This window comes from Manis javanica, chromosome 11 (genome assembly GCF_040802235.1).
Source record: "Manis javanica isolate MJ-LG chromosome 11, MJ_LKY, whole genome shotgun sequence".
NCBI lineage: Eukaryota > Metazoa > Chordata > Mammalia > Pholidota > Manidae > Manis > Manis javanica.
The window spans coordinates 32,162,842-32,186,593 of NC_133166.1; the positions used below are offsets into that span (position 1 = coordinate 32,162,842).

The 23,752-nt window shown below is 47.1% G+C and overlaps 1 protein-coding gene across 4 annotated transcripts in view; it reads right to left on the reverse strand.

Moving 5' to 3' along the window:
* GALNT18 (polypeptide N-acetylgalactosaminyltransferase 18) overlaps window positions 1-23,752 on the reverse strand; it is a 332,956-nt gene that overhangs the window by 103,486 nt on the left and 205,718 nt on the right. The gene's annotated exons all lie outside the window — the stretch shown is intronic.

Genomic DNA, 23,752 nt, shown 5'->3' on the forward strand with positions numbered 1-23,752 from the left:
TCTCTGAGCATCAGTTTCCTCATCTTTGAGATGGGAATTATGTCATCTACCTCTTTGGGCTGCTGTAGGGTTCTCTAAGATAATGCCTGGCATGTTTTAAGTGCTTAATAAGTGGTGCTATTATTTGTTCATTAGTCTGAACTCCCTTGTTCCCTTCCAGTCTTTCAAAAGTAGGTGCCTAGGCCAGGAAGAGGCTCTCCTGCATTTTTGGGAAAGCCCAAACTCCATATTCAGTCCAACCCCCTTCCCATCCTAACTTGTAATCCATTTACTTAGCAACCTCTTACATGGGGAATCCTATGTGCAAGGACTCCTAAGAACTTTGTTTTTATGAAGTCACTTAACCCATATGAACTCTGTTTAGGTAAGTACTACTAATGACCCATTTTATTGATGAGGAAACAGAGGTACAAAGAGGTTAAGTAACTTGTCTAAGTTCAAATATTTAGCAAATAGTAGAGCCAACATTCCAAGTTTGGCAGTTTGACCCTAGAATCCATGACATTTCCCACTTGGGGACTAACAGTAGAAGGGTGCATTTAACTTGTACCCAGGCTCTGGGCTAGGCACTGCAGCACGCCCCATCACCTTCACTCTGCAAGTTAAAGCAGATGAAAAGATAGAGGAAGCCTGTGTTACCTCTCTTCTCCTCCACAGCAACCCCATGAGGCAGGGACCTATTAAAACACTCTCTTGGGCCCATTTTATAAGTGAGCAAAATGAAACTAGGAAGATGGGGCCAAGTATTCCTATACCAATTCCCAGCAGTCACTGTTGACGGCTGCTCCTGGGGCATGTTAGTTCTCAGCACATCCAGCCTGGTCTGTGCATGGCAGAGAAACCTTCCCTGGCTTTGGAGAAGGCTCCAGTGAAGAGATACAGATGTGGGCAATAGGCAGTCAGCCCTGCACACCTCCATGGTAAGGCCAGAGGTGTGGCTGGGTACTCACTGCTCTGCTACACAGTCCTGGCTTGGGGCACCCACCAGCATGGCACATGGAAGGGATACTGTAGGTGTTTGATTTGTTTTAATAAATAACAAATATGTTTATAAGAATGAATGAATATCTCTGCTCAATGTTTTCTAATGATCAAGATTTAAACTCCTCCAGGAAGACTTTGGGACTCTTTTTTTCAGTTTCCTCTGCCCTCTGGCCCTGTCTCCCTAGTCACACTGGTTTAGTGAGTGTCCCACTGGACTGGGAGCTCCTTGGAGAGAGATGTTGTCTTCCTCATCCCTGTCTCCATAGAGTCCGTCTAGAGCCTGACATTTCGTGGAGGGTTGTTGGCTAGCTGGCTAGCACCTGGAACAGAGGCCAGACTAAGGTGTGAGGATCTTCCTGAAAATACCCAGAAAGACCCAGTGGTTAAGCCTCACAACTACAGAGGGATTAAAAAGTCACTCTTTATCTGGAACCTACTTTCTGAACTTTCAGCGCTGACACAGTTTCTGACACATGGTGGGCACAGGGTTCACTGGGTTTGCTTCATACACATCATCTTGCTCAGTCCTATGCGATCCCGCAAATTAAATAGTACTGTGGAAGAACATGCAGCCTTAGCAACACCCCGACTCCGTCCTGAAGTTATGCAGCTCATGAGCAGCAGGGCCCAGACTCAGACCCAGAGGCGTGAGGCAGGTCAGGAGAAAGGCTTTGCTATCTGCCTTCCTCAAGGTCACTGTTGACCTCCCTTGGGACCCTGCATGCTCAGTCCCCACGAGGGTAAATGAAATAATGATGAAAAATGTGTTGTCCTTTCCCTAAGCAGCCCTCCTGCTGTGCACTGGGCTTTCTGCTGGCATCTGCTGCTTCCTTGGGCTCAGCTGAGGCCAAGCAGGCCACACTCCCTCAGCACACACTCCCTCTTGACCATGGCATCTGCAACATGTTACAGCTAACATGTTTTGGGTGTTGTACATAAGCACCAGGCACTGCCTTAGGGCCTTCACATGACTCACCACACTAAGCCCTCACCCCCACCTAGGAGGAAGGGACTCTTAGGCTCCCCACTTTCTAGCTGAGAGAGCATGCCCAACATCACACTGCTAGTGGCAAAGCCTAGATGCACTCACATCTGTCCGACGTGAGCCCAGTGCCAGTACCTCTTCTGGGATATGGACTTGCATGGAGCCCACTGGACATGGTGAACACTGGCTCAAGGGAGAGACATCATGTTGCCCAGGCATTCATTCACTCAACAAGCATAACTGAGCATCTTCTCTGTGCTAGCTACTGCTACAGAGGGGCTTAGTTCCGAGGGTAAGCCAGTCTCCTTTCCCTAGTGGAGAGAAGAGCAATACATAGACGCCTAAGTGGATGTGTACTCCAATGTCAGGCAGTGAACTTTTGCCAAGAGTGGCAGACAGGGATGAGTGAGGGGCCCAGCAGCTGCCATCTCTTGGCAGGAGTAACACCAGCCCCAGAGGAGCAGCCATCTATCCAATATGGAGAAGAAGCTGCTAGCGTTTGGGACCCCAGAGACATAGTTGTGGATTTCAGCAGTAACCATAGCAGAGGACTAGGCATGTGGTCAGGCCTAAGCAAGGGCTGAGGTTCAGGGAAAGGCCCTGAGCTGAAAAGTGAAGCAAGGCATTCATTTGCTTGGCAGGGCACTTCCAGGCAAACGGAGCAGGCAGCCCCCTGGAAGGCAGGGCTGTCCCCAGCACATCCCTCCCATGTGGGCTCAACCTGTACATGCACAGCCTCAGCCATGAAATTGAGCAGAGCTGGCACCAGAGAATGGGGAAGGTCAGCACTGTCCCCCAAGGCAAAACATTTTCTATCATGCCTCAGGTTCTAGTGGGCCTGGGAGAGGCTGGGATTGAGGGATATTTAAATCCAGGCTTGGTCTCTGGGTGAGCCGTTGCCTAACTCCTGGGCACAGAGCTATCTGATAAAATTCACAAACTGCTCCAGTCTGCTAAGGCCTGCACTGGATCCCAAGTGTAGATAAAAACAATCAGCTGCTGGAAGCACTGATTTCTTTGTTTTTAAGTTTAGCGCCTCCCACTAAAGAGATGCCCTAAGCCAGCATCTCAGCATGGACTGCTAACAACATTGACTGATTCCTGGCCTCCAAGCCAGGCCACGTGGGCCTTCCTGTCTACCCCGCCAGTGCATTCCTCTTCCTTTAAGGCTATCAAAGGCAGAGCCGTGGAGCCTAGAGATGCTACCATAGAGCAGGATGTGGATAATACAGGTGCACTAGCTGCTGGCAGGAGGCTCCAGGACATGGAGGTGAACAACTTCGCCCAGGAGCTGCCCTCTAAAATCTGCAGCTGTCACAGCTAGCAGGCTGCTGGCATATTTTTGCCAGGCCTTTTGGAATTATTGATTTTTTTTAGATCCCTGTTTCAGCTTCATATATCATCATATTCCTCTAGTGAGACTTGCTTCAGAAAACCCAAGAAATAGTACTTCCCTAATAGACATGCCCCAAATATTGAAAACACATTGCCCTTCTCTCCATCTCATGTCCTCATTCATGTGTTCCTCCCATTCATGTGTTCAACTGGCAGATAAGTACCTAGCATGCAGCAGGCCTGGTGCTCAGTGCCAGGCATGTGGAATAAGTCAGAGTTCCACTCTCGTGAAGCTCATGATGTAGAAGAAAGAAATAATTAAACAGATCATTTTAGTGTATTGAAATATGTCCTAAATGTGGTTGTCATAAGGTGCTCTGATAATACAGTGCAGGATGGGACAAGCTTCATAGGATGATATTTGAGTTTATCTCAAATGAATGGACAAGGGGGCTTTGCTAAGAAAGATAAAATGGACAGGAAAAGTGTCCCAGGTAGAAAATCTAGCAAGCACAAAGGCTGAGAAGTGAATGTGCATGATGTGTTTGGAGTGGGGTAAGTAGCAGGCATGCTGAGTGGGGGTTATGGCCGGGCGTGGGGCTGCATATTAAATGAGGGATGAGGATGCTGGATCTATGAGTGGTGGGCAGACTGCAAGGGGCCTTGGAGGCTGGGCCAAAGGATATTAGGAAGTCATAGGAAGCTTTATTTGGAGTCCTCCCACCTAAAGGTCTCTGAGAGATGGCTTGAAATGTCAGCAAGTCCCTTTCATCAATTTGTTAATTAAAAAATGCATGGTAGCAGCAAAAGGGACTGCCCCATTCCAGAAATGCCCAAATAATACACTTCATGGGTTCCTCATCAAGCTCCAAGCCTCCATCAGGCATATCCCGGGTCTCTAACAAGGCTGGGACCACTGATTGAGCCAGAAAGACATGGAGGGATGTGATGAAAGATGGCACAGAGAGGCTGGGTCTGGCCCCTGCCTGGATCAGTTAAGCTCTTTGTGCAGGTAAGGCGACTTTGTCTGGCATGTGACAGGTTCTTAGGCCCCCACAATCAGGTAGGCCTGATGCTCTCTCCCTGGAACAACTTATGGGTGTGAGGCCAGCCCCAAGTAGGACCTGACATGGCATTCAGTTCTCCAAGAGAGCTCAGCACACAGAACCAGCCCTGTAGCATCAGCTTGCATTTGTCTCCAGATTCAGAATTGGGCTTTTTGTCATTTTTCTTGACTCCTTCATTCAGTCCTTCACTGAAAACATGTCACGGTGTCAGACAGCTTCTCCAGACAGGATTCAGTCCCTACCAGCACTGACCTGGCAGTGTCCCAAGAGTCAGAATGTCAGGTGTGGATGGAGTCTCCGTGCCGTCCTGACTGGATTACGTAGCTGCCAGCCACAGGCGCTACAGCAGGAAGCCTGGCCACTGTGGGGTGATTATTTCTGACCAGAAGTGGAGGAGCAGCCCCAGGGGAGGCAGAGAGATGGGAAGGAGAAGGGGGAACTTAGCTGAGCACCTACTAGGTACTTCTTCCCCACAATCTCATTTAATCTTCACAATGACCGCAGAGATGGACAAAGTGGGATCCAGAAATGAGGAGGTAGGCAAGGAGGCAATTTCAGGAGCCTCCGAGAGCACTGGGCCTCCCACCAGAGGCAAGAGCTGACTGGATGTATCCCCACACTCAGGGGTGGGGAAGGAACCTGAAAAATAGCTTTTTAGCAGGTATCTTCCTACAGAGTAGAGGGAACAATACCAAAGAGAAGGAGATGAAAGGAGGAGGGAGGCTGCACAGGCTGACAGGAACAGAGGGAACCAAACTCTTAGTGAGGAGAGACAATATGAAGGAGGAAGAGAAGGTTCTAGAATTCTAGAACACTGGGGAAATGTGAAGGGGAAGTTACACCTCCTGGAAGCAAAGCATGTTGACCCTAACACTGACACAAATGTCAGCCAACCACAGAGACTCCCAAGTATCCGTGGGCCCAGGATAGCCTCGCTGCTTCCCTTGTGGGGGCACAGCCAGGTTGGGGATGCTGCCCTCCTGGGGTGGGCTCAGCTTCACCAGCCACGGCCACTTCCCTCACTGCCAACCCACCGGGGGCTGAGTGACACTTTAATTGCTTTTTTTCCCACTGACTTTGAAAGAGCAAAGAACTGGCGGGGCTTCAGCTGCGTCTGCTGACAGTGTTCACAAGCAGGGTTTGCCTTTCTTGATTCTGGCTTGGGATCCACAAAAGCTGAATCAAGCAGGGCAACATTTCATGAGGACAGGAAGAGGGAATTTGCTCAGGGATTAAGTGATGGCAGAGGAGGAATCTGTGAACTGGTTACTATGGAGAGCAGCAGGGATGGTGGAGAAAGAACACATGTGTAGGAGGTGACCATGACTCAGATGAGGAAACTACTGAGGTGGGAGCCGAAAACAAGACTTCTCTCCTTAGAAGTCTATGCAGCGAAGGGGACAGCATGGGGACCGGGCAAAGCAAACTTCAGGCTGGCTGCCAGGAGCAGGGCGACCCCATGGGAATAGAAAGGTTTGCCTGTGGCTTTTTGGGGGAATGGTTCTGCTGGGCAGGAAGGATTAACACCTGCCTGGCATCACCTAACCCAAGGATGCAAGTTTTTGGTGCGGCCAGGGGGCAGAAGAACAGAGGCGACAGCTCTGGTTGTTTAATTGGCCTGCCGCTGGTGCTCTGACTGGACGGAGCGGAGAGGGAGACTGTTTCTGGCTGATGGGAGGCAAACAGAGATGGCCTTGGCTGTCCAGGTGCTAAAGGGAGGGCCTCATTCCATTCAAAGCAGGATGTCTAACGACTTGCTGAGCTAACAGTTGGCTTCTTCCCCATAGCTGAAGGGAATGATGCCACGGTTATTTGCCCTTCATGCAACTTGGAGATTACAGAGTCTGATGAAACGCAGGTCTTTTCCCCTGAGAAAATGCAGGTGCACACGTGCGTGCACACACACACACACACACACACACACACACACACACACACACACACACACACATACGAGCAGACACAGACACTTTGGCCTATTTCCAGGGGGTTAGGAAGTCTCTGTGTTCTTCTACACCTCTATGGGCTCTGATTAAAACCCCTTCTTTCCTCAGCCCTGGGCCTTTGCAACTGTACCTCTTGTCTCAAAGATCTCCTAATTTTGGCAGGTTCACTCCTTTGGTTTGGTTTCTTCTTGAACATCAAAACTTCATAAAAACTTTCCCCAACCACCTCATTAGCTCACACCCCAGTCTACCCCTGTCCATTCCTACATGATCTATCACCTATGCTGTCTTTTTTTTTTTGCAAGTATTTTTAACTATCTAATAATGGTATTAATCCTTATTTGGTCTGCAACTAAAATGTAGGACCTATATAGGCTTGGTCCTTTTCTCTTCTGATTTCTGGTGCTGAAGCAGTATGTGATACATGGGAGAGGAGCAATAAATATTTTTTAAAAAACCAAACCTTTTGCTATCCTGGGCTTATCAGTTGCTATCAAACATGAAGGATTGGTGATGTGGAGCACTGGGGAAAATGTCCATATCTTCTCAGAGTGCTGGTTAAAGAGAGGCAGTCCAGGTCTATCCAAACCTGTGCTTCAGTGGACAGATTTCAAAGAGTATATGGGAGAGAAAACTGTGATCTGGTGGATTACAGGCTTTGGAAGGAGGTCCTCTGAACCGAAATTCTGCTTATGGTGATCCCGATTATCAAGGATCCCAAACAGGGAGATCATGGGAGGAAACTCAGCAAATGCAACCCTGGGGAACTCCTGAGGGAGCTCATATTTTTAAATAGTCATGCAGAGAAAACACAAAGGAGATTTAAAATTGCAGTTGATTGGGATCTGTAAGAACAGAATTAAGGAAGATGAGTGAGAAGGGACCTGTGGCTGGGGCCAGTGACGTATTGTACAAGATGCCGGAGAGAAAGTGTAGCTCCTCAGCTTCTGCTCTGCCATCACCTCCACACCCATGAGAATAATGCTTGATTTAAAGGGAACAGGAAGGAAATTAACATTTATTAAATAACTTCTATGTTCCAGCTCTAAAGTGCTCCACACATTTATAGGCATTATTTAACCTTCAAAACAACTCTGAGAGGAGCTATTGGTATTTGTGTCTTATAGATGAGAAAACTGAGGTGTTAAGCAGTGTCTAACATTGCATACTTACTAAGCAGCAGAGGCTGGTTTCAAACCTGTACATGTCTATCCCCAAAGTGAGCTCCTTCCCACCCACTGCCATCTCTCTCCACATCTTAGAGGTCATGGATGGACCCTGACCTTGGCACTGCCACCTCGGGCTAGCTGGCCAGAGCTCACTGGGCAGCCGGCTGAAATGGATGGGGGAGTAATACATCAGCCCAGGAAATACTGACTGTGGACTGGCAGGCACTTGCTTCAACTAGCTCATTTACTCCTCACAAGCTTATAGGGAAGCACATTTGAAGTTATTCTTCCCATTTTAAAAATGAGAAAACGGAAGCACAGAGGCATCAGCTTATAAATACCAGAATCAGGATTTGAACCTTGGCAGTCAGGCTCTGGTGCTGGTCTACTAGCCAATCTGTTAAAAATGGATGTAAAGAGACTGGGTGACTATTCTCAGGGAAGGCCAGCTTCAGGCTGAGAAGTTCACGCCTCAGGGCAGAAACTCTGAAGATTATATCACTGAGCTGACATGGAACAGAAAGGAGCTAGAAAAGCAGATGGACACATGGGTTTCACTAAAGACAAGGAAAAGGATGATTCCCATTACAGGCAATGGGATTTAATACCAAGCATGGCAAGATGTCTTTTGTAAGAGTCAGAAAGATGTCCCAGGCACATAAAACCAACATATAAAAATGTCCTGCAAATGGAGGGAGTATGGTGCTTAAGACTGGCTGTGCCCCTGCGGCCACTGAGAGGCTGTGAGTGTGGAGTGGAGTGAGAAGTTGTGTGTGTGTGTCTGTGTGTATGTGGGGGGGCAAACCCTGAAGAAGGGGCCCTGGAAGGCATGCTTAAGAGGTTTGTCTTTATCCAAAAAGCAAGGAGCAAGATTGGAAAGGGGTGAGTTTTGAGTACCCATGTCCCGATGAAGTGATTCAAGAGCCCAACAAGGGTTTTATTAGAACAAATCAGTAAATCAATTACATTTCTTTCCTTAACAGGCTTATTAATGCTGCAGGTCAGGAAAACATGTAAATAATAATAATAGTGACAACAACAATAATATAACAAAAATTATTACAAGTAACAGCACAAATTTTTGAGAGTCAGTGTAATATAATGGTTAAATGGTCAGATTTTTGGAGCCAGTATCAGAAGAGTTTGAATCCCATTTACCCACTTAATTTGTGTGTGAATTTGGGCTATTCTACTTTACTGGACATGTACTCTAAGTTGTAAAATGGTAATAATAAAATAAAAATGACCTTACAGAGTTGTGAGGTTTAAGAGTTAACTCATAAAAAGTTTTTTATAAGAATGTCTGACACGTACTTAGTACTCAGTGTTACCTATTATTATTACTGTAAGTAACACTTATTGAGCATTTACTATGCATTAAGTACATGGTGATAAAAGTTTTACATATATTGTCTATTCCACGTAATGACTGTGGTGGTTTTATAAGGGGCCTTTGATATTCCTAAGAAATGGAGCCCAATACCTTTTCCCTTGAGTGTGGACTGTACTTAGTAATCTGCTCTTAATGAATAAAATATGGCAGAAGTAGAGGGGTGTCATTTCTATGGCTAGGTCATGAGAAACATCATAACTTGGTCCTTCTCTCAGATCACTTATTCTGGGAGAAGCCAGCTGCCATGCCATGAGGAAAGATCCATGCAGATCTTCCAGCCCCAGTCAAGCCTTCAGATGATAGCAGCCCCAGCCAACATTGTGACTACAGCCTCATCATCCAGAACCACCAAGCTAAGGTGCTTCTGAATTCCTGATTCTCAAAGATCATGTGCAATAAGTGTTGTTTTAACCTGATAAATTTGGAGTAATTCATTACATAGCAATGGATAACTGATACAATGATCATTAGACAATGTCTCCCTTCATATCCTCTAACCAGCTGTAAACTTAGAATGTAAACAGGTAATCAGGAAGAGCAATAAACCAGAGAGTACATAAGTATCTAAAAAGGCATCTGACACTCAATTCCAGCTGATTGTTTCTAAGTATTTTTCAAGAGAAGCCAGTAATTTGGATATTTTGGCACGAAACATCCTGATCTTTAATAAAAATTCAAATTTAAAAAAAATACGGAGCAGACCAAATTAAACATTTGTCAGAAAGCCACCACCTTGAAACATCTGGACTGCATACTTGAAAAAGTTGTACTGGATGCTTATACAAGCAAGGAAATAGTCATTAATTGAATTACTATGTCCAAAGGGATTCATCTGTGGCTCAACATAAACATGAAGGGGGTTTCTAGCAGCAAGCAAAAAGCTCTGTCTTTAGTTCCATCCTAGATACATTTTTTTCTTGATGACTTAGATAAGGATAGAGAAGGTATATTCATCAAAATTTGTGACTGATAAGGTGGTGGAGAAACGGCAATAGATCCAAAAAAACTTTAAAACTTTAACAAGAGGGAATGATGGGTCAAATCTAACAAGACGGAATTTGACAGACATAAAATTGGAGGCTGTGTACCTGTGTCCCAAATGCAGCACAAGACAGGAAATGGTAGCCAAAATGTGTATGTTGGTTCTGAAGCAGTTCATATAGAAAAGTATAGAAGTTGAAGTGAGATATGCCCACTGGCTTCAGAGGGGGTAAGGTGGGTGGAAGGTCCCAGAAGCAGATAGGAGGAAGAAAATGGACCAGGCAGTACCTAGGGTAGGTATGGCTTGAATCCCAAGGCAGCAGGTTTTAGCCAGCAACAGCTGAGATTCAAACAGAGATCCTTTAGCAGAGAGTACGGCATACCCTCCTGGACCGGGGGTAGGGGCTTGGTCACATGGAAGAAGCAAGCATTCAACTACAAATGCCAGCATGTAACAAACACGTTGGAATCACCACTGTCATCTTCCCTCTTATTCTTCAGACTTGCTTAATTAAGATGTGATGAGGAAGGGAGAAAGGGACAGACCCATAACAATGGGTACCTGGAAGCACCCTGGGGACTCACTGTAATTCTTAGCCTTCAGCCTCAGATCCAATTCCATTTTTAAATATGCTTTTCACTCCTGGCTTTGACATCACTCAAAAAATCTGTGCCTGTCATCAAGCTAATCCTGACTTGACTGGGATTGACTGGATGGTAATGGAACAGGGATTCAGCTCTTATTCTGTCTCTTGCTAGTTCCTGTTTATTGGAACCATGTGGTGAATATACATTACTGAGTTTCTGATCTAAAGAGCTTCAAACTTCCCCAAACTAGGAACAGAATTTGCTCCAGTGCCTGGGGCACAGCTACATGCCCCCTCTCTTTAAAGGCTGAAGGTAGGCTGAGGCACATACGCAGGCTCTTCTTGGGGACAGGATACAGGGAGGCAGTACTGAGCTGAGGCCAGAGGGGACGGCTGGAGTCTCCTCAGCGAGGATGCAAAATGCCAGCTTTATGATGTCATGTAGTAGGGAGAGATGGAATAGTTTTGAACAGGGGCATAATGTGACAAGAGCTTTCCTTTGGCAAGGTCCCTCCATCAGTGAGGTGTATTCTGGGAGCTGGGAAGACAAATGAAGAGGCGCTGCACATGTCGTGGAGGTGACAAGGCCACTTACAGCTTTCCCAGGACTTAAGCTCCATCTTCACATTTTGCTTCTCGGACTCCTGATTTTAAGTCTCTGAAAGTCCTCCCCATTTATACCACTCTCCAAAGACTAGGCTGGATGCCCCCGAAGCCCCGGTGTTTCCTACTCCTTTCCCCACTAGATAATAAGCTCCTTAAGGGCCGTGCCCACAGCATATTCAGTTACAGCTTCCATGCCCAGCACTGAACTTAGCATAAAGAATGTGGTCCAGAAAGACTTTCTGAAATGAAGAATGAATGATCCACTCCTGTCTCTAGGAGGGGACTGCATGAAGCCCCCCCACACCAGGGGAATTCTTTCTAAGGCTTCTATCAAAACACTCAAGACACCAATGGCAGGATTGGAGAACTGCCTACATTCCCCCAGTTTAACACCTTCCCCCTGTCCCTCCTCTGCCCTCCCTCCGACCACACATATACCCTTAAATTGCTGAAATGAATTTTGTGGGAAATAAACAGCAGCAGATTGGTCTGGCTTTCTAAAAGGATCTCTGTCTGACCCACGGCAGGTCTCCAAAGCCCTCACAGTCAGGGAAAAGTGTGCTTCTGGATCCTTTGTGACCAGAAGAAAATCAGGAAACCATGATGTGTTTGACTTCAGAGATTGCAGGCTTGGGAGCTGTGAGTACAGAAATTTCATCTCCTTTCCTAAATGAAAGACAATAAACACACAAATTCAGATCAACCTCCTGAATGCAGCAAATATTTGTGTTCCCTCATGCTTCTGCAAGGGAGCAAAGTGAGGCTTTAAGTTATTGTGTGGCTTCTGTTCTGATGTGTTCCCTGCAGGGTGGGCTGCTGGGTGGCTTGGCCAAGGCAGCCAGCTCCCAGGCCCCGTCCTAAAGGCTCAGCCCCAGTCCCAATTGTGCTGCCTCCTGCAATGCAGGAGGTGGCTAAGTCCCGGGACCACTTCAGGCTCCAGGTGGCCCACTGGAGGAATTAGATTTCTTTCCCCCACATCTGTGAAATGTAAGCAACACATCTCTTTCAATAAAACTTCAACCTTTCAAGGCACCTCTCCTCCCTGAGTTACCAACTTCAGGCTCCCCTTTGACATTCTGGGCATAAAACACATCTAAAAACAAGAATACTGGTGTTCCTCTACTAGGGAATAGCCCTTTCTGTTGTTGTGATCAAACATTTCACTTTTCCATGTTTAATATTGTTAGGCAGGAAAACAGGTATGAGTGGGGTAGAAAGAAAATAAGGCCAGTAAACCCAGTCGAAGGGACTCAAAGAGTTAACCAGTTAGAAATAAAAAGCTCAAAGGCCAGGAACAACTTGGCCTAAAAGTTTGAATACTCCCAGATAAAGAAAAGTATCTCAGCATAGCCTATGTTTTCACTGTGTCAGTTAGAACATATCATTGTAAGATTTACTTTAGCACCTGCTAAAAGGCCCAGCTTATTCAGAAAGAATTCTATCTTAAAGCTAAGATTGCATTTTACTCAAATGGACAGTGGCTCAGTCCACATTGGAGGCAAGACAGACGGTCTTAATTAATATGCTTCCAGACAGAAGCTGATAGCCTGGAAAGGATCAAAGCAGTATATTTCTTGGGTTAAACTAAAAAAAGAAACTTAATGTCTTATCAAAGATGAACATTCTGGGACAGTTTGGCTGGTCTGCACCTGGACCTTTGTCATTTTTCTGAAAATCCTCAACCTCCTATAAAACCCCAGACCCTAAACCTTTCAGTGCGCTCCTCTCTCTGAGGTCACCCACTCTAAGTGCATTACTTTAACTTTTTCCCAATCTTTCAGCGCTCCTCTCTCTAAGGCTGCCCACACTTTGTAAGTGTGTAGATTTCTCTCTTTCAATAAAACTTAAACCTTTCAAGGTGCCTCTCCTCCTTGCGTTGCCCGCTGTACTTTTTCTCTCTTTAAGTAACTTTAAATAAAACTTTTACTCTGCTTCATTACTGTGTCTCTGCCCTTTAATTCTTTGTTGCAGCAGGGACAAGAACCAAGGAAAATGCACAATGCTTCTCCCAACAATATTAACATTAACAGTGAACAAGAGAGGGGCCAGGTTGCTTTGCATATAGTAGAAAAAGTATACTAACCAAACTTTTACTGAAACCTACTATGTGCCAGGCACTGTCCTAAGCACTGAACAGATGCAGTCTATGGTCTCCAGCTAGGGAGACAAATATGACAACAGATAAATCACCTCCATTCTAAACATGAGTGCTACAATAGAGATGAGTACCAACTGCTCAGGGAAATCCCAACAAGCAACTCTCAGTGGCAGTAAGGAGGTCTTTACAGAAGAGGTGGCATCTCAGCTGGGCTTTAAGGGATGAAGAGAAGTTTGCCAGGTGGACTAAGGTGAGAACATCCTTCTGGTTAGAGGAATAGCATATACCAGAGCTGGAAGGTATGAAGTGGGCACATAGAGTGAGTAAATTAAAAGCAATCACAGGTGGCTGGCACAGATTTCTCCATGTAAAGGAGAATTAGGCTGAAAGGCTGGAAAGCAAATAGTCAGGCAACCAAAGTATCCCACAATCTCAGTTTATTTTCTATCACCTTGGGAGTGCTCCCCTTCAGTGTGTTTACAGAACATAGATTGCCTTTAAATGATCCAGCCTGGTGGAATTAGATTTCTTTCCCCCACGTCTGTGAAATGTAAGCAACACATTCAATATTCTCAGAAAAAAATAACTATTGTCATCGGGGGTGTAGGCATGTTTTAATCTATGACAGCTTGTCTTGAATCATAAACCGCTTGTATCTTATTGAACCAGGCTTTGATGGTGGGCGGCCTCCTCTGATCAGCTGCTGTGCTGAGCAGAACTTTGCAGTAACAGAGAAATAATAAGCTCCTTTTGCCAAGGTGCCCAGGGGTCTCTACCCAGTGCGTGAAGTTTTATGATGACACGGACACCAGCCACTGCTCTTGCGGTGAAGGATTTCACATGGCATTATCTCAGGGCCTAAGTACTATTCAAGGAGAGTGGCAGCATCCCAAAAACTCTTAGGAGACCTAATCTCAGACTTTTTCCTAGCCTGAAATGTGACGTCCTGCTCAACTGCTTTGCAGCTGCAGGCAGCGACAGAGGCTGCGGGAGGAAATGGGAAGATGGGATTGCTCCTTGTAGAGCGCTGGCATCCAACAGGCAGCTTCAGGGGACCTCAGGAGCCCTGGGCAGGGTGAATTGCTTGTTTCTCTTTGGAGTTAGAACAGCTCTGGGAGGTGGGTGTGTCTCTCTTCCCTGCCCCAGGCAAAGGAAATTGAGCCTCAGAACCAGAAAGAAAGGGTGATCATTTAGAAAGAACCATGCTCCCCTTGGGGGCAGAAGGGGTGATAATGCTCCAAATTTGGGTGCAGGAATGACAGAACACAGACCCCGCAAGAAGCAGGCACCTGGACAGTGGAGGGGAATGCAGAAAGCCGAGTACAACTTTTAATCACCTTGAACCTGAAATATCCTTCTCAGAGTGCCCCCATAGAAAGGGCCATAAGGAGTCTCTACCCAGTGACTCTTAACCAATCCTTCACCATTGGGTGAATCCCAGATGCAGTATTTCTGATACGCAGTTCCTGCTTGGCATGATTATCTCCTGTCATGGGGATCTCAGTACCTCACACAGCAGCTCCTTCTCCAGATGAATGGCTCTGGCTGAGATAAAGTGTTTACCCCAGTAGAGAAGAAATCTACTTTACAGTTACTTGTACCCTCAGTCCCAAATTTTGCCCTGGCGAGCTCTGCAACAAGGCAGCCTTCTGGTGAAGCAGCTTTGGACATTCCAGTTTTCTTTTGGAAGCTAAATAGTACTGAGTCTTTCAACCACCCTCACATCTTGAGAGGTCAGATCACATTTTCCTCCCTCAGAAATCCCTCCACTGAAAGACTCTACCCTGTGTCTTAATCCAGGGCTCCTCCTCCCCTGTCTTCTGCCAAGGTGGAGAAAGGCTTTGATCCAGGCTGGTGCCCAGCATCTGGAGCAGAAAGCGTGCCCAGCCTGTCTCACTCTGAGTGTCCTGGTGGTGGCTTCTCTGCTGTGCCGTAGGCTCTGCTGACTGCTGTGCCCACCCTCACCTTGGCAGGTGCAGGTGAGAGTGCTGAAGCTCTGTGGTCTGGTGGGCAAGATGCTCTCAGGTTGCCAAGGAGGGCAAGGCTGCTCCCCAACCTTCAGTCCAGTTGCTGCAGATGCTAGAGAGAGACCCCATCGTATTGCCAGCAGCTGTACCTACTGCACATCAGAAGGGTCGGGGACTTCTGTCCCTGACTCTTGGTGGCCCCTCACTCAGGGAATGGTGTGCAGACAGGCTACCTGGAAGTGACCCTGAATGTTTCCTGGATCCAGGAAGCCTGGTCCAGAGACACCAGGAAGATAATAACTAATACCCTGCCACTTGCCTGATGGTGGAGGAGAGCACTCCTATTTCTTCCCCACAGGACAGGTTTTTTCTTCTGAAAAAGAGTGAGTGTCAAGAGGAGCGCATACATGCACTACAAGGAGCTAGTTCTGCTCCAGGAAATGGGGATGGCATCAACCACTGGATTGCCTTGGGGAACGCTTAGCTTCAGTGCCCATGCCTCTGCCAGCACCATCCATCTGCGGATGGGTAAGACAGGACAGCTATATTGGTGGACCCCGTTCCACTGCTTTTGTTCTTGTACCCTCCCTGGGGAAAAGCTGATGCCCATGAACTATGGGAAGGCAGGAGGGACAGGAATAGGAGCTGAAACACTCAAAGTCTGGCATGAGCCCTGGGCCCTAAAGGAGTCAAGAAGTACCACAGGAGTGAATAAAACATTCAGTATTAGAGACTTAAGGACAGTCCCACCCTGTGGAACCATGGCTCCACCCAAACCTAACCCAATTCTTCTCAAACTCTACTGTCCACAACCATATTCTCATTCAAGTGATCTCTAATCTCAACCCAATCTGACTTCACCTTGACCATGATCTCCCCTTGACCCCAACTATCCCCTCCACCTCCACCTCTGCCCAGACCCTGGCCAGACCCTGGCAGCTCCACCAGCCGTGACTTCACTGCCAGCCTGGCCTCAGCGTGAACATGCCCCAGCCACGCCTAATCCAGCTCTCCGCACCCCCTGACTCTACTCCCAGACAAGGTCTGTTGCTGAGGGCAGAGGGTGGAAGGGTCCCACCTATATATAACAGGGAACAGACTCAAAGCCACAGAACTGCTCTGCCATGCTGCTTCTCCTACCCTCACATCAGTACACTTCCTGTAGCCCAGACTCCTTGTTCCTTAGAGAAGTTTGTGTGAGAAAAAGCCTGACTGGGTTACCTGTTGCTTTTGTGGTCTCTGGGGCGCAGGTGCGCACGCTGGTTGTCTCCAGCTTCCCATCTGCTCTGTGCTGGGAATGGGAAGTGGTGTGTGGGGTGAAGGTGGTCAGGGCCAGGTGGGTATAGGTGACTACCTCCCCTTCCCTTCCTTTGTTGTGGTTTTCTAGGCTATAATGGAGACGTGGGAGGATATCATGGCATCGCTGTTCAAAAACCATTTGGTTTTGTTACAACTGTTTAAATTGTTCTTAAGACAAAACTAAGACTATGGTATCTCTGCAGCCAGAGAACAGTTAAACAGAGTCTTTTCAAAGTGAATTTGAAATGGCTAGGCTTTGAACATGAAGAGGGTAAGACAGGTGTTCACTGTCTGGGGATGGGGAACAGTGTACACGATGCCTCGGTTGGGGCTTCTGCCCCTCTCCAGCCACTCAGCATGGCATTTCAGGATCTAGAGCTGAGAGGCCACATGGAAGCAAGAGGGCTCTTTGTTAGGGGTCAAGTCTCCCAGGTCTGCAGAACAGGAAGGGATAATATTTTCTCCTTAGGAAAATTAGAGAGAAGCAATGAATGAAGACTGCAAGTGGAAGCCCTCTGAGGGCCCCTTTTACCTGATCTATGAGCTGGAAAATGTCTTCAGTGCCTAGGATCTATCAGAGCAGAAACAGAAAGCTAACATCTCTTGAGTGAAAAAAGGTCAAAATTAATCAACTAGTGGTAGATAAGGGTTCTATTTGGCATATGACTTTTACCTAAGTGGGTATGTGTCTCTTTAAGCCTGTGTCTGTGACAGTTGCATATCTGTCTTTCTCTGTGCAAGCAGCTTTACTTGTGCACTAGTCCTAAACTGCTTTTTAGCTCCTTCTATGTGGGGCTTTATAATGAGCAGGGCATCAACCGTCCTGCTGGACCAGAAGCCTAGTATCTCAATTACAGAGATTTCCAAGTCTCAATGAGCCATGAGTGGATAAACATTTCCCCATAGTATGTGTCCCCACTGAGACCTTCTTATTGTAAATAACTGTGTAACTCATGTCATCATTTTAATAAAAATTGTACCTATAGAGAAATGAATAAGTCATTAAATTTTAAAATAGTAGCCACTATTTACTGAGCACCTTCTAAGGACTAATAAGCATTGAGGCTGGATTAGCAGCTGCCAGGTTTATTGTAAAAAAACTCTCCTTCAATAAGTAGGAGGATAATCATCATCTCTGCAGCTCCCACAATGTTTGTTGGTAATGACTGGGCTCAGCGATTTCACATTTTCCATGTTGGCATCTGGGGACAACTACCAAACTGCAGGTAAAGATAGAAATATTCTGTCTCTCCAGGGCTAATGTTTTGTATAAGCACACTAAGAGACAGTAAACATCAAAAAACACGGGTATTTCCAGCCCCACTTCTGTTTCCAAGGTCACTTAAAGAAACTGCCCAATATCTAGATGCTATTTCAAGAATGGTGAAAGGTAGGGATGCTTCTAGGTGTCACTGTAGTGCAATAAAGGGCATAGGTCTCAAATGTCATAAAATTTGAGGCAGGGTACCAAAATAATTTCAGAACATGGGTAAAGCCATATTCTAGAGTGACAACCATCAAAACAAATATGAAAACCAGGATTTATGGAGGATGCCCAAGGCAAAGGCCAGCAAGAGAGAAAGGATCTAAGAGTTCTCAAACATGGTGTGGGGCCATCTCCTTGGCCGACGGGTGCTCCCATTGTTCCCTATTGGAAAGCTGAGGGCTTTATCCCCGTGGGTGCGGGTCTTCACAAGGGTAAGCCCAGGAGAAGTCTTATCCATAGGGAATCTGTACTGAGGTGAGGGTCCTGGGCCCAGGTTGGACTGGAGAAAGACTCCCAATCAGTTAAGGGAGAAAGCAAGCTCAGTGCCAAGATGTTGACCCTACATGGACGTAAGACAACCCAGCCTAAGAACTGAGAACAAGTTGGAATTCTACATATGTAATGGGTAGAGGCAAGACGCTCAGACCAAGGCTGTGAAGGGAAGGAGTGGCAGAGGGTGGCAGTGTGTGGGGCTGGCTGTGGACCTCAGGGGATGGCACCCAGCCAGCACTCATCCCCAGTTTGAATTGTGTGGGTTTTGACGGATCAAGCAAAGGGCTGAAGCTGAATAGCTGAAAACATCCTCCACTCAGATCAGCAAATTGTCCCTTAAGGAAACAGACCAGGCAACTTCTGCAATGAAGAGGCAATTAGGGAAGCTGCCCTCCCCTGAGAGAGTCACCACCCCTGAGACATAACCTGTGCCCTTCAGGGTACACATCTCTGCTCTGCAGAACTGGAGATAAATAGCAAAGGCTACTGGGCTTCAGCTCCATTTATTATTATTCAGAAATAGCACTGCAGCACTTTCTCCAAGTCAGCTGCACGATGTAGCCAGCCAATGCTGCCAAGATGATTTATGAGACCGGAGGGGAGATATTCCCCATGACCACTACTATCCAGACCCAGTTAGAAGGCACTGCGGAGCAAGGGAAGCACATAGCTTTATGTGGCCGCTGAAATAAACTGAAGAGAAGGGCAAAGTGGAAGAAGGAACATGTGCAAACAGAGGTTTACTCGGCTCAAGGAAAAGGTGCTGAATCCCCCAGGAATGTGAGCAGTATGAATGGAAAGTTGTAAGCCATAGTGGGCCCTAGAGAAGAGAGCCGGAGGCGAGGGAAGAACTTTCGGCTGCCCCTTAGATGCACTGAGTGGAAGCCCCACCCTCAGCCATTCCCAGCTTGAACAAGTGTGTCCCAGCTGTCCTGTGGGAGACACTGTGTCTCCTGCAAACAAAGGCTAATACACACCCTTGAACTCCATCAGAGCAATTACAAGTTAAACTCTCAGCTGCCCTGCCTAATGAGAGTTATGTCCGGAAGCATTGTCAACAAGGACAATATATGTGAGCCAAGCCATTCCCCACTGATCTGTGCCCCAGGAGGCAGACCTGGGTACAAAGCATCAATGACACCCTTACCATGATAGCAGGAGATCAGAGGAGAGGGTCCATCAGCATGTCCATGCAGAGTCCCCTCAGACACCAAAGGTTGGCTTCTACCAGCAGCCCTTCAGCTTTATCTAGTTCCCTTATGTCTTCTGTTCCTTTGGGGCAGGGCTGGAGGGATCCCAGCTGTTCCCAGCCCCAAGGGCTTGCACTGTCCTTATGGATTCCATACACCCTGCCCCAACCTCTGTAAATAATCCCTATTATTTAACTCTCCTTGAATTAGGGAGTGCCACCTACTTCCTGCCAGAACCCTGCCATCTGATCCCAAAGTCAGGGGACCAAAGTTCTGTACGGAGAAGAGAATGATGGAGAAGTGAGTTCAGAGAACTTAGAAAAACCCTAACTCCCATTTTTATCTTCATTATACTCAAATCATAAACACTACAAATGAAATAAAGAAACCATCAGTGGTATTTTAAATGAGTGGGATCTTAAATGAGTAATCACTGGCACTGTACAATTAATTTCCATTTACCAACCTTTGTTCACTAAAACATTTTCCAGACTTCTCTCCCCTGTGGTTTTCAAGGACACACATGAAAGTGTATTTTGCTTGGTTGCAGAGAATGTGCACACAGAGCAGCATTTTCTCCTGTCTGGAGTTCCTGTGAAATGATCACTATCTTTCTAATTTTATAGCACAGAACTGGTGGCTCCTGCCTCCTGCCTTAGCATCGTTTCAGAAACGCAGCAGCACAGGGTGTTTCTGGTGCAAAGGCCTGAGCGGGCTTTAGTTAACCTGGGTTGTTTGCCCCCACGGAGATGGCATTTCTCAAGCCCTCACCAGCACATCCAGAAGGAATGCAGCTGGCCCCCTCCCTCCTCCAGGACAGCTTCCCGCCAGGATGTGCTGGAAATGGAAGAGCCCTTGGTTTGCCTCTGTCTGTTCCTACCAAAAAAAGCCTGCCTCTGGTTGAGGACTTGGGCTTTTTCTTTTTCCCCACTCTGTAGCCTTCTCTCCCTTTTTCTTGTCCCAATTTCCAAGTTGCTCCCTGTTTTTCTGCTGTCTACCCACGGAGGGTGCCTCGAATGTCCTCGAAGTGAAATCCCTGTAACAGAGAGAAAGCTTACAGAAATAAAACTCTCCCTTAGCTGAATTTCATGGAAGACATCTTTATGTGTTTTTAGTTCCAACTGAGTCTAGCACAGCTTTGGGCTCGTACAAGGAACTCAGTTCATTCTGAGACACTGATATATAGGGTGACCAGCCATGCTGGTTTGCTCAGAAGGGCCCCAGCTTAGCACAGAGAGTCCTGAAGTTCCAGGCACATGGGAGCACTGGTCCCCATTCTCTAGCAACTTCTTATCCACTTAGCCTGGTGTTGCTTCCACATCTCACACATCTTGGCAGTCTTAGATCAGGTTCTCTAAAAGCAGAGCCTGAGATGGGGATTCTTGAGGAAGTAGTTTAACTGATGGCAGGCTCTTGAGTAATTCCTGTAAGGGAGTGAAGGAAGCAGGCTGAGGGCAGGGGAGGCGGCTGGGCAAAGATCTGAGCTCAGCTGAAGTCTAGGCTCAGTCTGCTCCACAGGGAGCTCTGGGATATGCATAGCACCCCAGTTATCCCACCTTCAGGCAAGGGGTGGGTTTTTATACACCCCTATCAATCTAGCAATCAGGCACTAGTTCTGGGCCATCCTTAGAAGAGAGTCATAAATCTCCCAGGCATTTCTGGGTGAGGCAGCTTTCAACAGAGAGGGCAATTTCAAGAAGGGCGCAGCCCCGAGTTGCTGGCCACCAGCACTCACAGCACCCGGGGGACACTTGGACTGACTGGTAAAGGGAATCTTGGTGGGGCATCAATAGCGTTTTCAACTGACAAGGCTCCAGTCTGGCATCTGGGGTGCCCTCAACACCTGTGCTAGTCAAGCTGCAGCTTCCTTCCCACTTATCCAGGGATACCCAGCCCTTACAAGTGTGGTTCTACCTCAGTTTTCTGTTCTGTATTCTTAGAACTTACCCGAGGTCTTTCTTGGCGAGGGCCTGATCCCTTCTAGAATTTGCCAGCTTTTCTCAGACACTGTACTTTAACCTTGGTATCCCAGACCTGGCTGGGATTGTGCTTCAAAACTGTTCAAGCTGCACATCTTTGGTGCCTAAACCAGCCTGATTAAGTCTACTATTGTCGCGACTTCCTGCAGGTGCTCTGTCCGTTAGATAGACCCATGGACAGAGACACAGATGCAATGGAGTTCCAGGTCTCAAGGCACTGCAGGCTCTGCCTACAGGCAGCAGGTCAACCTCGTGGGGCAGGAGATGCTCTAACCCTGCTCTTGGCATGGGGCCTGGATGATAGCTTCAACCTGCTGCAGAGGCTCCAGCATGACTTGCAGGTTGGCCTATGAAGATTTAGACAATCAATATTACAGGCTTTTGGAAACACAATTTTTAAAAGTATTCAAAACATATGCCTCACGGGCCTTGTGGCAGATCCTGTAAATGTACCACCCATAACCTTGGGGCCTCATCTTTTCAAAGTACTCCTCTCTCTGACACCACATCTAATCGCCAGAACTTTTGCCCAAGGGCTTTGTTCAGAGCCACAGAAGACTGTTCTGCCCCCACACATGGAGGGCTGAAGTGCTAGAAATTAATTCCCTGAGAGCAGCCCTGAACCAATGACCAAAAGGAGCTGTATATAAATACCCTGGCTCCCTCACCTCTCAGGGGTGGCCACTCCAAGGCATGGGTTTTATACCAGTTTCTAAAGTTTCCCTGTAGGTTCACACTCTATCTGCCTGCAGTGGTGCTTGACCAGACAACATATTCTCACTGAATGCTTCCTTTCCTTATCTTAACTCTAATGCTATTGGTCTACCTTGAACTTCCTAAATAAACTGCTTGCTGTTGAATCCATGTCTCAGGGTCTGCTTCTGGGGGAACAGCCTCTCCAAGGCAAAGCCGAAGAGCCTGGGCCAGACCTGCCATGCGTAGCTGAGGCCCTCTGTAGTTGCCACTAAATCCTGCACCCTGTGGTCAGGATCCCTCTGGGAGATCTTTCTGCGCCAGCCCCTCCTGCACTGAGTGGCCCTGGAGAAGGAAGCGGTAGACTGGCCAAACAGCCTTCCAGAGTTGCAGATGCCCCATTAGGATTCAGAGGCACTCTCCACTGTCTCTAGAGGCCATTTGATCCTGGGAGGTGATTTTAATCAGGGATTTGATCATCCTATACATGGTTCCTTGTTACACTCATTCTTTCCGGGCTCCCTCAGGTCCCTTAACAACATTAGACTGCAATTTCAGGTTTATGTAATTTGGTGGTTACTGCACCTTACTACTAGCCCAGAACAACTGAGGTGACCTGCTGAGATGCCAGCTTCACACCAGAGGCACCCCTTCCCAGAATGTCCTACTCTGGGTGTGAGGCTGAGCACAGAGACCTAACGGTGACTAGTCTAAGGGTTCAGGCCCTTGCAGTGTGGACCTGAGTATTCTGCCGCTCTTCAAGGGAATGATCAATCCAGCTCTGCTACCAAGCCAGGTCACCTGGTCCCAACCTCCTCCTTGAGCCTGGGCACCACCCTGCTCAGCAGCGCCTATCTGTCCATGTGGCACTTGAGATCTCCCCTTACATGTCTCAAAGGCATCTCATGTTCATCACGTCCAGCACTTAACTGATCTCATTCCCCAAACCTGTTCTCCTTCCACTTAGCTCAGTAAATGGCACTATCGTTCACCCCATCATTCAAGCCTGAAATCTGGGACTCATCTTCAGTTCTTTCCTTTCCTTCCCCTTACATTCAATCACCAGCAAATCCAAATACATCTCAAATCCACCCTCTTCTCTCTCTCTACAACCACCAAACTACCATCATTTCTTGCCTGAAGTATTGCAATAGTCTCTCAAATGATTTATCTGCTCCCATTCATACCCATATCCAAACTTCACTACAGACTAGCCAGAGAGCTCTTCCAAAAACATCAGTCAAATCACACCTCGCCCCCATTTAAAACTCACCAATTTTGCCCATTGCACCGAGAGTAATATTCTGCAGGGTCCTGCATGACCAGTATCCTGCCTAATTCTTCAACATCATCTTAAACTATCCACCCCCTACCCCTTCCTTACCACCCTGCAGCCATATCTGCCTTCTTGTGATTCTGAGGACATGCCAGGCTCTCTACCACCTCAGGGTCTTTGCATATGCTATTCCCTCTGCCTAGACCACTTTTCCATAGTTCTTTGTGTGGCTAACTCCTTTTCATCCTTGAGTGCTCCATTCAGAGGGGCTCTCTAATTGTCTAACATGAAGCATGTCCCCCTCCTACACTGGACTTATTTCATTTCATCCTATTTATGTATTTTATGGCATTTATCATACTCTGTGATCATTTGATTTGTTTCTTGTCTATCTCCCACACCAGACTGTGAGCTCTGTGAGGGCAGGACCATGCCATT